Genomic DNA, 14518 nt, shown 5'->3' on the forward strand with positions numbered 1-14518 from the left:
TTGCTGCTACACATAACATTATTCAGTTTGGCGGTACAATATAAAACTGAAACATTTGCAACTGTGTGCGTGTGGTGACAGTAAAACACAACAAACAAGCCATAGTTACATATGTATATGCCAATGATTTGGTGTTCACTTTCCTTCCCTCACTACGTTATTGCAGTGGGAGTACAAAAAGCTATAGTAGTAAGAACCATGCCAAAAACCACAATAAATAACAACAACATAACCACAGCAATGAATAACAGTTATACCAGCAAATATACAGAAATCCCAGTTGTTCGGGTAACTAGATAATAACTAGCAATTTTGCTGGCTACTGGTAAACACAACTAGTTACCACCCAATCTACTCGCAATCCTATAGACTGATGAATTTAACATAGGGATGTCATAGGAAGTGGTCTATTGTCCCCTCACTGCATTACCAGTAACCACCTAATTCGATAGTCGTGTGAAAGGCAATTGTCTCTTCATTGCATTACCAGTAACCAGTCAATTCGATAGTCTTGAGAAACCCAATTTTTCCTTCATTGCATTACCAGTAACCAGTCAATTCAGTAGGCTTCTGATAGTCAAAAATACTAGTAACTTGAAGCCAGATCAATGGGCTAATGCATATATGCGTTATCCACACTTTATTTTTTTACAATATTTTACAAAGGACAATATAATCTTGTATACATATAGATCTTGATCCTTGATATTGGAACTAGTGTATGACTACTTGATACAGCGACTTATATTTCTTTGGTCCTTGGAATGTTTTTCTCGTGGGTCCTTCAGATCATTCAAAATTTCCTGGAATAAAATATATAGAAGTTTAATGAAATGACGCGATAATGAATTGTGTCTAGATATGTACCAATACTTACCACATATATATTATAAATATTCTTCTTAAATTATTCATCCTTTCTATGATTTAGCTCGTAACACGTTCTTTTTTGCATCTTCAATTTTTTCACAACAAACGAATCAATAAGTTTTTAATTATGAATAAACAAGATTACAGAATATTTTTTCTATTTTATTAAAGAAAAGAAATAATGTTGAAAAGAGATTACAAGAAAGAAACATTGTCGATTATACTATTTATCATTAGTCTATAAAATGGTCAATATATTACACGCCGCATTACCTGTAACTAGTGAATTAACATGATAAGCTTGGCACCCCATTTCCAGTGACAAAAGCAGGCTATAGGCTATTTTGTGTGCCATTTTTGGGTGTAAAGTAACTAGGATCAATGAGTAACTATGCCAATGTAGACAATTGCTATTTATTGAACAACTGGGATAGTATTTGAATACACACACAAACAACCATTTATTATACAAATGGATATACTTGAATGTTACCACATAATCATATATAGATGCGGGCATTAACGGGTGTTACTAGAAATAATTATATCCTAGTGTTAACCATCATCGGCAACGAAGTAGCGGATGAGGAAAAAACACTGTAGATTTTTCATAATGATGCAATAATATGCAGTTATAAGTGGGTCTCTTTTGTGTAGAGTAATACTAGTACAAAAATTATGCAATTATTAACTAACCATAAAACAAGTAAAGTAAACTGAAAGTATGTAATTAATTATTCTATAGAATTAAACATGGAGCCGAAGACATCGTTATACAAATGTGAACTTTTTTAAATTTTATGAATCGGGATTTTTAAACGAAACCAAACCAACCGAAATCTTAAATGTGAGGCTTATTATACCATCCATGGTATAGGGAGGCATTGAAATAATCTATTGCAAAGTATATATGGGGATTTCTGATTGAAATCGGACACTTTTTCAAAAATGTTAACCATTAAACACAGTTGCCATCATCGGTAACAAAGTAGCCGATGAGCAAAAACTCCTCAAATTTTTTATAATGATGCAATAATGTGCATTTATAAGTGGGTCTCTTTTGTGTAGAGTAACACTAGTGGACACATTTTGCAATTATTAACTAACCGTAAAAAAGTAAAAGTAAACTAAAAGTACGTAATACATTTTTTTTATAAATTCAAAAATGGAGCCGAAGACATTATTATATGTGAACTTTTTAAGATTTTACGAATCAGGCTTTTAGGGAGTTTTAAAATCAACCAAAGATCACAACCAGCGTGGATTTTTAAACGAAACCAAACCAACTGAAATCTCATAAATGAGGCTTTTTATACCCTCCACCATAATATGGAGGCATTGAAATAGGCATAGTCATTTGCGACCCTATAAAGTAAATATGGGGATTTCCGCTTGAAAAAGTGTTTGTTTGTTGTAAAAGTGTTTTTTTATTTCCTTTTTTTTTGTGCTGCGGAGATGCTGCTCGTCAGCAAAACATGTTATTATATTTTCTGTTAATTGAGAATCAATTCAGTTATTTTATTGTCCTGGTGGTACAAAAATTGTTGACTCATTTTCAAAATCGAAAAATTTAAAATTTTTCAAGATGTTTAAGATAAGTTCCTAAATAAATCAAGAAAACAAATGTTTAAAATGTATTTTTTATTTTGTGGTACTCATGACAGTTTGACATACGACCATGCGTTGTGTTACTTACAGCGTCTTGAAAAAATCAATTAGCCAAAAAAATATAATATGCCTATGAACATTTTCGCCCGGTAATTTTTGTCAATATAGACGTACATAATCACGACAAGAGTGCATTGATCAAATTAAATCTTTGCATGTCTATAAAGGACCATCCTATAGCACTATGAAAAACTGGTGTAATGAATTCAAGCGTGGCCGAGACTCGCTAAAAGACGAAGGCCGTGGTCCAAAACGGGTGTTGTGTAAATGAATAACGCAAGATCGTCATGTTAAATACCGTAAGATAGAGGCATCCTTGGCAGGGATTAAAATGCTAACGCCATATTAGCAAAAGCACCGAAAACTTGCAGCTTTGCCTGCTAAAATGTCTTCGAAACATGAACAACATGAACAACGGCAACAAATAGCAATAAATTTCACAAAAATATGCTGATGCTATTTGATATTGTTGCTATAATAAAACAGCGTCGGACACGCATATTATTATTTTGCAGCACACATGATCAACACATATCAAAAAAGAGAATAAGCAACATACTTTCAAACATTTCTTTTTGAGATCAGGGTTACCAGTGTAATGCATTAAAAATTACGATATAGTTAATTCCACTTTTTCGTTCAAAGGACATGTACATTTTTGGTGAAGCCGTTTAATATTTGTTTTTGTTATTTTTAAACAATTATAATTAGTATTGTACCTAACGAAAAAAGCTTAGGTGTAGAAAACGAAATAAGCAAAAATGTACAACAATAAATATGCGTTCGGTTGCTTATTTAGCCGTGTGTGTCAATGTTGTGTAACAGTTGAAGTGTACAGCCAATGGCTTTTAAACATCGATCCTTGGGAATTTCTTCCACCAACTATCATATGATATTGCATGAACACATGGCCGCAGGTTTTTCTCGTCTGATCCTGCACAATTTGACAATCGCTCAAAAAAGGCTCTTGTCGATTTAGGCTATGCGATTTATAAGATCGTAACAGATGACGAATCTTGGATCTATGCGTATGAACCCGAAACAGCAATCGACCGTATGTATCACCGAAAGCGAGCCATATCCAACGAATGTTCTTCATGGAAGAAGCACTTCGAAGCAAATGGTCGTCTGCTTCTTCGGCAAACAATGCGAGCTCTCACACAGCGATTCAAACCAACGCACAGTGGCTCCGCCCGTGGACAAAAATCGAAAAATTGATGGCGACAAAATTTCGAAAAACGGGAGGTACGTTTATATGGAAGCTATACCTAAACTTGGACCTGTACTGAACATTTTTGGCAAGGAGGTACATTGCTCACTCAGGACTCAAAATGCAAAATTATAGCCAAATCGGTTGGAAAATGTGGGTAAAATCGTCAAAATTTCGAAAATCGGCAGGTACGTTTATATGTGGGGGCTATACCTAAACGTAGACCTATATTGACCATTTTTGCATGGAAGTATTTGGTTCACACAGAACTCAAAATGCCAAATTACAGCCAAATTACAGCCAAATCAAAACACAGAAAATCTGAGGGTACATTTATATGGCGGCTATACCTAAACGTGGACCTATATTGAATATTTTGTGCAAGGAGGTAGTTTATTCACTCAGAACTCAAAATGCAAAATAACATCCAAATTGGTTGGTTAATTTGGCCAAAATCGTCAAAATACCACAAATCTGGCGGTACCGTTCTATGGGAGCGATACCCAAATATGGACCTACACCCACTTAAAATGGGTTTCTATCTTTGTGGCTTGTTATAAACCTACGTTTAAAATTTGGAGGTGGTAGCTCGATTAGAACTATTTTTGGCACTCTTTTCCATACAAGTGGGACAGGGACGTAGCCAGGATTTCATTTCGGGGGGGGCCCACCTGACCAAAATTTTGAAAGTTCGTGTTAGCGAAAATTTCTTATTTAGCAAAGATGTAAACCTTATTTTAGACTTATTTTACTGATTAAATATTTTTCATTACTATTTTTTAATTCGAATGGCGTAAGACTTCTTGTCCAATTTTATCTTGTTTTTAGAACTTTTTTGACAATGTGTCACGGTTAATATATGTTCAAAACAATGAATATATTAATAATCCCATATATTTTTGGGCGTATCATTTATCAAATAATTCACAGCTATAGTGAATGTTATGAAATTCAGTGATATCACTTCGGTAAGACCAAAAGAAAACCTTAGAAATACCATAACATTTAATTTTCAAATCTATTAACATTATAATTTTGAAATATATGCAAAAATCCGATGTCTACTTATCACAAAGAATTTCTGAAGGCCGAGAACTAATGCTGAGCAATAGTTAGTATATCCTTCAATCACATAATCGAGGTTATGTAAATGACAAATTCTGTCGCCAAAACATGCATCTGTCAATAGACTAATTTTGACGTCCAATCGTCGGCCTTCACTTATAGCAATTCTGCTTTCCTATCCTGGATATTCTCATAAATTGATCAGGATTAAGGAAAACCCTGGAATCCAGTTAAATTCTTTTAAAATGAAATTATGTCGCCCAATCCAAGATCTATATCTGTATACATTCGTTTAGCAAAAATCCATAAACACAATTTTTCCCAATCTAAATTTGTTATACTCTCAGCCTTTAGCCAAAATGTGCTTCATCGAAATAATGGCTTTAGGGCCAAAGTGTGTTTGGAAGAAATCTGCTTTAGAAAACTTGGAGTCGACTTAGCTATGTCCGTTCGTCTGGGTAGCTGCCTGGAGGGCACGATAATTCTCAAACAGATCAACCGATTCTGTCCAAAATTTGGCCTTCATGATATTTTGATCAACTTCGAAGATGGGCCATATCGATCTACTCTTTCGGCAAACTTCCGCAGAGTATTTCAAAAATGTTCCGCGAATGTAGTTTAAGACCTCCCTGGATAAGCTGTGTAAGCTTAAGACCTCAATGGTCATGGCTTCACTTCCTTAATGCTTATAATTTAGTTATAAGTAAAAAATATGAAATAAATAAAAATAACTCTCTGGAAACGCTTTGCTTTTTTGCAACAAGTGTTCTCGGGGCCCCTTTACTACAGTTCAAGTTTTTCAGAGGCAAGTCTATACTTCCAGAGAAAATGGCCCGAAAGCTGTAAAGAACACCTAAGGCAAACATGTGTAGTGGCTAGTGCGCACGACAACTTTCGAAACGGATACTGCGTTGTTCCAAACTTTATTTATCGCATTCATTCAGCGGGCCTTATATATACAAAATTCGAAGATGGTGCTTTTCGGTATACTTCTTCTGGTATTTTCCCCGCAAATTTCAAGAATTTTAGCTACAGTGGAATGGGCGAGTTTTCTTGAACGGAGCAACAGATTTGGTCCAAACTTTGGATTTAGTAATAGTTTTTCCAAACATAGTTTTTGCTCGAAAATGGGCCATACTGGGGTGCCTTCCTCACAAACCTTCAAAATAGTTGTTTAAGTGCAGTTTAAGGTCTATTTGAGGATCTTTAGGCATTTTTAATGAAGGTATTCCTTGTGTTTATATAGGTATTATGTTTTTCGTGGGCAAGTCAATATTTCCTGACATAAGGGTCAAAAGGTGAAAATTATACTGTGGCGAACTGAAATGACTGGTGGGCGCAATATCTTTTAAAAGGAATGACTCCCAAAATAAGATCTACTCCCAAAATGAACTATGTCGGTCCGGTCCATTTCTCCATACCTCCTCCGCAACACTTGTGATCAATGATACAAATCGATATTTTGTTTGCAAGTTCATACGTACGAAAATGGCTACAAATTTCTGAAAATCTCCTAATACATAGTTTTTGGGTTTAAGGATTTTGGCTGTGTAGCCACTATTCGATCTGTCTATAGATGAAAGTTTTAATTCACACATGCTCAGGGTATATTCCTGTCTGCAAAGTTGAGTGTTACTTGTTGAGATCTTGACGAAGTAGTTGTTAGATTTCGTTTGTCGTCACAAAGTCCTTTACCGAAGGAGGAAAATTTAACATTTCTAGAAAAGTGCATCCATTGAAAGTACTTCCCTAAATACAATTGCTGTGGGTTTCTATGACGTTTTCTTCTGGTTTTATTCAAAGAATAATCGACAGAAAAATCACTGAAGATGATTATAATTTTGAAATATTGGAAATAATATGTAATAAATCATCAATATATATAAAGTAGAAAAATGTTTGTACGTTTGTTTGTTTGAAGTTTATGGACTCAAAAACCGCTGAACTGATATTCCTGAAATTTCCAGAGTATATCACTACATGGCCTGAAAGTAACATAGGCTATAAATATTTCTGAAATTCCGCGTTGATCCGGAGATATAGCATCAGAATCGGAGGTACCTCCAAAAACTTTAGATTTTTTATGCAAATATCAATAGAATGGTAACATATAATGTCTCCAAATTTTAGATGTGTGCAGAAATTTGGTCTAGAAATAAATTTTCCAAATTATATTGAAATCGGTTCAGATTTTGATATAGCTCCCATATATATTTTCCTCCGATTTCATGTATTTGATGCACCAAACACGCTTTATATACTCGATTTTTATGAATGTTGGAATGAGTGACGAAAATTGGCCTACAAATAAATTTGTCAAAATATATTTTACCTTATTCGGGGTAGCGAAGCGCACCGGGTTCAGCTAGTAAAATATAAACATTGACCTCAAGCTCTATAATCTTGATTTTATCAACATTCGAAAAGTCGAACAAAACATAAAAATTCGACAGAAAAATCCTTTTGTCCAATATACATTAACGACACTGCGGTGGAGCAGAAATTATATCATAAAAAATGGTTGATATAGTTTTTTTATTACAAATTTCAAACATAATAAAGAATTTGTAATTGTCATGAATTTCAAAATAGTTCATTATAAAAGCGTTTAGAGAAAATATACAAACACTTAAAACCACAAAGATGAAGCTACGGTTTTATCTTTTATTGTTGAATTGCTCTTATAAAAAATTTCGAAAACAAAATATCGAAAAAATGTTTTTTTTTTCTGGATGTTGAAGCCAAAGTCATGGACGTAATATGTTACAAACGTTCAATAAATACAAATAAACGTTTTGTTCAGAACACAGTAAAACTTACCGTCAGCCTAAAATTCCGATTAAACGCATTTCTCATATCAAACTTAACAAGAACTATGCATAAAATTGCTCAAAAAGCCTAACTTATTCATTATTTTTATAGTTTCAAATATGTTGGACAATAAGTATACAAATGAAGTTAAATAATTCTCTGTAATACTTCCAACTACTTTACATATTTCTTAAACAATTTAAAACAGTTTAAAATTTTACTCAAAAATTAAAAAAATGTGTAACATAAGCTAATATCCTATGGGAACTAAAATCATTTCGGGGGGGGGGGGGGGCCGGGCCCCCCCGGGCCCCCCCCCTGACTACGTCGGTGAAGTGGGACCACTGTGCAACGCCTTTTTGACCAAACAAAATTGATGGGTCATCCACCGTACAACCCTGACTTGGAACCCAACGACTTCATTTAATTTCCATACATCAAGCAAAAAAGGTGTGGTCAACGATTTTTGTCGTCAAACAATACTGCTAAAGCGTTCAAAAACCATGTTTTGGAGGTATCTCAATGGGAGTGGAAAAAGTACTTGAACAATTGGTTTCACCACATGAAAAAGTGTATCAATCATTCTGGAGATTATTTAAGAAACCAATAAAACTAATTACTAAAACTACCAAAAATGACTTGACATTTTTGTAATTGGTCGTAGTTTAATACAAACAAGTAAGAGAGGGCGACAGTCGGACGGGCCGATCATACAACTGTGCCTTCTCCGAAGGCCTGACGATGATGTGACAAAATCAGCATTACACTGGATTATACGCATATATTTTTTGGATGGGCTATATTCCGTCAAATTACGAAAACGGAAATTACAAACCAGATCTTTACTGGAGTTTGGGGTAGGGAATTCCCTACCCGGGATTTCCCGAAATTTGTGGAAGGGATTTCCAGGGAACATTTTTAGAAATTCCCGGGAATACGGGTATTTGTATTTTCATATAAATCATTAGGCAAAGATCATTTATTTTATCGGAAATTAACTTTGTGTTAGTGAGTGATTTTCACCACAAGTGATATTAGTGGAGACTTCATCACAATAATGTCTGTAATTATGTAAAAATTAAAAAAATCTCAAAAAAGTTATTATTGTAGAGAATGTTCAAAAGAACACACTAGAAATATAAATTATATTAAAATATTCGTAATTTTGCTGATTCCAACTTTAGGGACAACAAAAAGTAAAGTTTGTCAGAAGTTGGCATGAGGAGAAAAACATGCGCTTGGTCCACTATTTTTAGGACAAAATTAAAAAATGTTAAATAAATTATATGAGTCTAATTATAGGACATGGTTTGAAGTGCATACAATGGGGTAATATTTGACCCGACAATGGTGTAATATTTGTCGACTATGGGCAAGCTAATGTATGAAAGCAATATATTTAAATTTTGTTACATTTTTGTGCAACAAACGTTAACATTTCACATAAGTGAAAAACAAACTTAAAATAAACAAGTAAGAAAAGTCTATAGTCGGACGGAGCCGACCATGGGATACCCTATACCACTATCCCTGGACAATCGCTCTCCACGGAACTTCTTTTCAATGATTGTGAAAATTTAATTATCAAATATCAGAGATGTAATGTATACTACTTATGACCAAAACCAAAAATTTATCTAGCATGACAAAGACATTTTTGTAGCAGGAAAGGAAAATTTAGTTCACACAAACTAAAATATAATGAAACCCACTTAAGCAGTACTACTACTTCAGTTGTTTAAACGCTACGTTATTGAAATTTTTACCAATTTCAAACAAAAGTTTCAGTCCATTTATTAAGTATTATCTGATCTTCACGTTGGTTTGTACGCTTCATCTTCATCATAAACTCAAACTTTGTTTAAAATTTTGCGGGTTGTTATTTAAACCTACAGAGCCGCTACAAAATTGGTTAAAATTTTGTTTTTGGTCCATTTCATTCCCTGAACATTTCACGATCATCAGCAAAAACTAATCATTTATATTCTGGCCCGAAACCAACCTCCTTAAAAAATTCGTTACAATCGGTCCATAATTGCGGCCTTAAGCTCGTATACAATTTTTAATGGACGGACACACATCGCTAAATCGATTTATCTCGTCGAGATATGAATTTTGGCATACCAAATAAGGGGTCTAGGACGAGTATTTCGTGGTGTTACATAAACTTTGGGAGAGACAATGCATATGTAGTATGGGATAAAAATTTGGTTCTCTACACAGAACCCATTATATATTAGGCAGTAGGCCCGTTATATAGCAAACACTTTATTGCAATTTACATCAGAGGAAAGGTCAGTAGCTTTTCCCATATGTAGGCTACTTTGCGAAATGTATATGTCCTCATCTTTTTCGACCTATACTCTTACCCTGTGCAAAATTTCGAGACTATTGATGTATAATTGCGACTTCTAGCGTGTTTGTTATTACACTACACCAACATAATTGGCATCAATTGAAAGGTCAAGGGTTCCACTTTCAAGTATATCTCACTTGTCCGGAATGTCACTTCCAGGAATTAAGATATAAGCTGTATATTAAAAATTTTCACACAAAAGTTTTGGTCCATTTAACCCTCCGATCGCCATCTCAAATTGCAAGCTTCTCCTTTTTGATATAGTCTTACTTTATTGAGACCTACAGAGCCGCTAGAAAATTGGATATATATTTATTTTGGTCCATTTCAATATTAAATATTTCACGATCATCACCAGTAAGAATAGGGTTCTATTCTGATCTGAACCCGACCTCCATACAAAATTTCGTGACGATCGGTCCATAATTGCGGCTTGGAGCGTGTTTACAATTTATAATGGACAGACGGACGGACACACATCTCAAAATCGCTTAATCTCGTCGAGATATGAAGATTGGTATACCACATTGGGGGTCTCCGACGAATATTTCGCGGTGTTACATGCATTTTTACCAAAACAAACTTATAATACCCTTTTCCACATTGTGGTATCTATATATCGACACCTCCAAGTAATAGTATGCTAAGTCTAAAAAGTGAGTTTTGCAGGAGAAGCTCTCAAAGTGTGGAAATTTTTTTGAACTTCAGTACTATGCTAAGTAAATATTTGTTTATAACTTCTGTTCGGATTGACCGATCATTACCAAAATTTGACATAATTTAAGTTAAAGGACGTTTGACACCTCCAAATAATAGTTTGCTAATTCTGAACAGTGAGTTTTGCAGGACAAGCTCTAAAAGTTTGGAAATTTCTTTGGCCTTCAGTACTATGCTAAGTAAATATTTGTTTATAACTTCTGTTCGGATTGTCCGATTATTACCAAATTTGACAGAATTTAAGTTAAAGGACGTTAAATATAAAAATGTAAAGAACTTGAAAACATGCTAAGTCGACTTAGCATATTATTGTTTGGAGGCGTCGATGTATAAAATTGAAATTTGTTTGTCTGTTTGTTTGTGCCTTATAGACTCGAAAACCGCTGAACAGATCTTACTGAAATGTTTAGGGTACATTGCTACATGGCCTGGAATGAAAATTGGCTATATCAAAACCGGAGGTACCTCCAAAAAATTTAGATTTTGTATGCAAATATCTTTAGAACTGTTACAGATACAATCTCCAAATTTTGTACGCGTGACGCAATTTGATGTAGAAATAAATTTACCAAATTATATTCAAATCGGTTCAGATTTGGATATAGCTCCCACATACATATATTTTCGGCCGTTTTCCTTACTTTATGTACCAAACATGCTATTTATGTCCAATTTCGATGAAATTTTGAATATCTCGCGGAATTTGTTCTAGAAATAAATGTGCCAGATTATATTGAGATTGATTCAGATTTGGATATAGCTCCCATACACATATATCTTCGGCCGATTTCTTTATTTTATGCACCAAACACGCTACATATGTCCAATTTCGCTGAAATTTGGAGTCTGACGGAATTTGTTCTAAAAATAAACGTGCTAAATTATATAGAGATCGGTTCAGATTTGAATATAGCTCCCACATATATTTTCGGCCGATTTTCCGCATTTGATGCACCAAACACGCTATATACGTCCAATTTTGCTGAAATTTGGAATTTGTAACGGAATTTGGTCTAGGCATAAATGTGCCGAATTATATCGAAAACGGTTCAGATTTGGATATAGCTCCAATATGTATTTTCGGCCGATTTTCCACATTTTATGCACCAAACACGCTGCATATGTTCAATTTCGCTGAAATTTCGATTATCGGGGGTCTGACGGAATTTGTTCCAAAAATAAATGTGCTAACTTATATAGAGATCGGTTCAGATTTGGATATTGCTCCTGTATATATTTTCGGCCGATTTCCTGTATTTTATGAACCAAACTCGCTATTTATGTCCAATTTCGGTGAAATTTGGAATGCGTAACAGAAGTTGGTCTAGACATAAATGTGCCAAATCATATCGAAATCGGTTCAGATTTGGATATTGCTCCTATCTATATTTTAGGCCGATTTTCTGTATTTGATGCTCTAAACACGCTATATGTGTCCAATGTCGCTGAAATTTGGGATGTCTGACGGAATTTGTTCCAAATATAAATGTGCCAAATTCTATCGAGACCGGTTCAGATTTGGACACACTACATACATATGTCCAATTTCACTAAAATTTAAAAGCGTGACGCAATTTCTAGAAATAAATGGGACAGATTAGAATATAGCTCCCATACATATCTTCGGCTGATTTTCTGTATTTTATGCACAAAATGTGAATGTGAGACGTGATTTGGTCAAAAAATAAATATGACAAATTATATCGAGAGCGGTTCATATAGGAATATAGCTACCCATATATATTTTCGGTCGATTTAATGTTTTTGTTACGTATGTTCAATTTCAATGAAATTTTGAAGACTTAGCAGTCAGTAAAAGTCATCATTATTTACAGAAGTACTTATAGTTGGGAAGGAATTGACCAAGGCTACACCTATTAATCTATATATATAAATGAGCTTGGTGATAAGTGATTGACTGACTGACTGACTGACTGACTCATCATCAACGCCCAGCCAAAACGGCTAAAGCTAGGAGCTTGAAATTTTACCAGTGGGTCACTGTTGATGCAAATGTGCGAGATAAGGCCGGGTTTTAGAAAACTCGTCCTGGAACCACAAAAAATAACAACAACAAAAATCCTTATTTTTCATTACTATTACGTACTTATTCACTTAGTTGGCCCTCTGCAAGACATGTGTAAAATTAACAATGCCATAACTTCTTGATATCGTAAGAGATCACACATAATTTCAAATTTTGTAGTTTACTTCTAGGCGCACTTATTTTATCGTAAACCACTAAATAATAGAAAGACAAGACATTTGTTATCTTCCATTGCAACAGATGTCGCAGTTGGTGATAATGGTGTATAAACATCAATTACGCAAATGAACAAATGAGTTGCTGTTGAAGACAACATTAGGGGAATAAATTCAGAAATCGGCCAGAAATAACAACAACTAAAAACTGTATGGACCTGACTTTTTGGTAATAACTAAATGTTTGCAAATCAATGAAAGTGCAATAGAATTGTGCATATTACCACGATTTATTTGCAATTAAGAATTTTATCGTATATGGAGATGTACAGTCATAACTATTCAATTTTCAATTTCAAAATCTGTAATTTGATGAAATCGCTAAATAATTAATGCAATCAATAATAGGCCCCAGGAATATAGGAATATAGGAATTTGGTATGGAAATCAAGGTTGGGAAGTGGTGCTTCTAAAAGGAAATGGTTTGGAAAATTACCAATCATGTGTACGAAAAGTACTAAATTTAGTACAATTTAGATTTGGGTGAACGTAAAGAGCTGGAAACCTGAAATTTGGAATTAAGGTTACTGTTGTAGTGTAGGATTGAGATATGAGGGTAGTTTTGGAAATTCGTGCTTATGTGTACAAAAAATACTAAATAGTACTAAATTTGGTACAATAGGGATTTGGGTGAACGGATAGAGCTGGAATCCTGATATTTGGAATTGAGATTACTGTTGGAGCGTAGAATTGAAGAACTTTTGGAAATTCGTACTTATGTGTATGAAAAGTACTAAATGGTACTAAATTTGATACAATGGGGATTTGGGTGAACGGATAATAGCTGGAATCTCGAAATTTGGAATTGAGATTACTGGTGGGGTGTAGGATTGAGGTAGTTTTGAAAATTCGTACTTATGGGTACGAAAAGTACTAAATGGTGCTAAATTTAGTACAATTTGGATTTGAATGAACGGATAGAGCTGGAAACCTGAAATTTGGAATTAATATTACTGTTGAAGTGTAGGATTGAGATATGAAGGTGGTTTTGGAAATTAGTACTTATGTGTACGGAAAGTACTAAATGGAACTAAATTTTGTATAATGGGGATTTGGGTGAACGGATAGCGCTGGAATCTCTAAATTTGGAACTGAGATTACTGGTGGAGTTTAATATTGTGGAAGTTTTGGAAATTCGTACATAGGGTACGAAAAATACTAAATAGCACTAAATTTGGTACAGTTTCGATTTGGGTGAACGGATAGGGCTTGATTCCTCAAATTTGGACTGAGGATCACTGATGAAGAGTAAGAAAGATGCACCAAAGGGTTTTTGGAAACTTGAGTGTACGAAAAGTAATAATTGGTACTAAATTTAGTACAATTTGGATTTGAGTGAACGGATAGAGCTGGATTCCTGAAATTTGGAATTGATATTACTGTTGGAGTGTAAGACTGGGGAAGTTTTGGAAATTCTTACTTATGTGAATGAAAAGTACTAAATGGTACTAAATTTGGGACAATGGGGATTTGGGTGAACGGACATAGTTGGAATCTCGAAATTTGGAATTGAGATTACTGGTGGGGTGTAGAATTGAGGTAGTTTTGAAAATTCGTAC

The sequence above is a fragment of the Musca autumnalis genome, unplaced genomic scaffold (genome assembly GCF_047663935.1).
Source record: "Musca autumnalis isolate F117 unplaced genomic scaffold, ASM4766393v1 scaffold_2, whole genome shotgun sequence".
Classification (NCBI taxonomy): Eukaryota; Metazoa; Arthropoda; class Insecta; order Diptera; family Muscidae; genus Musca; species Musca autumnalis.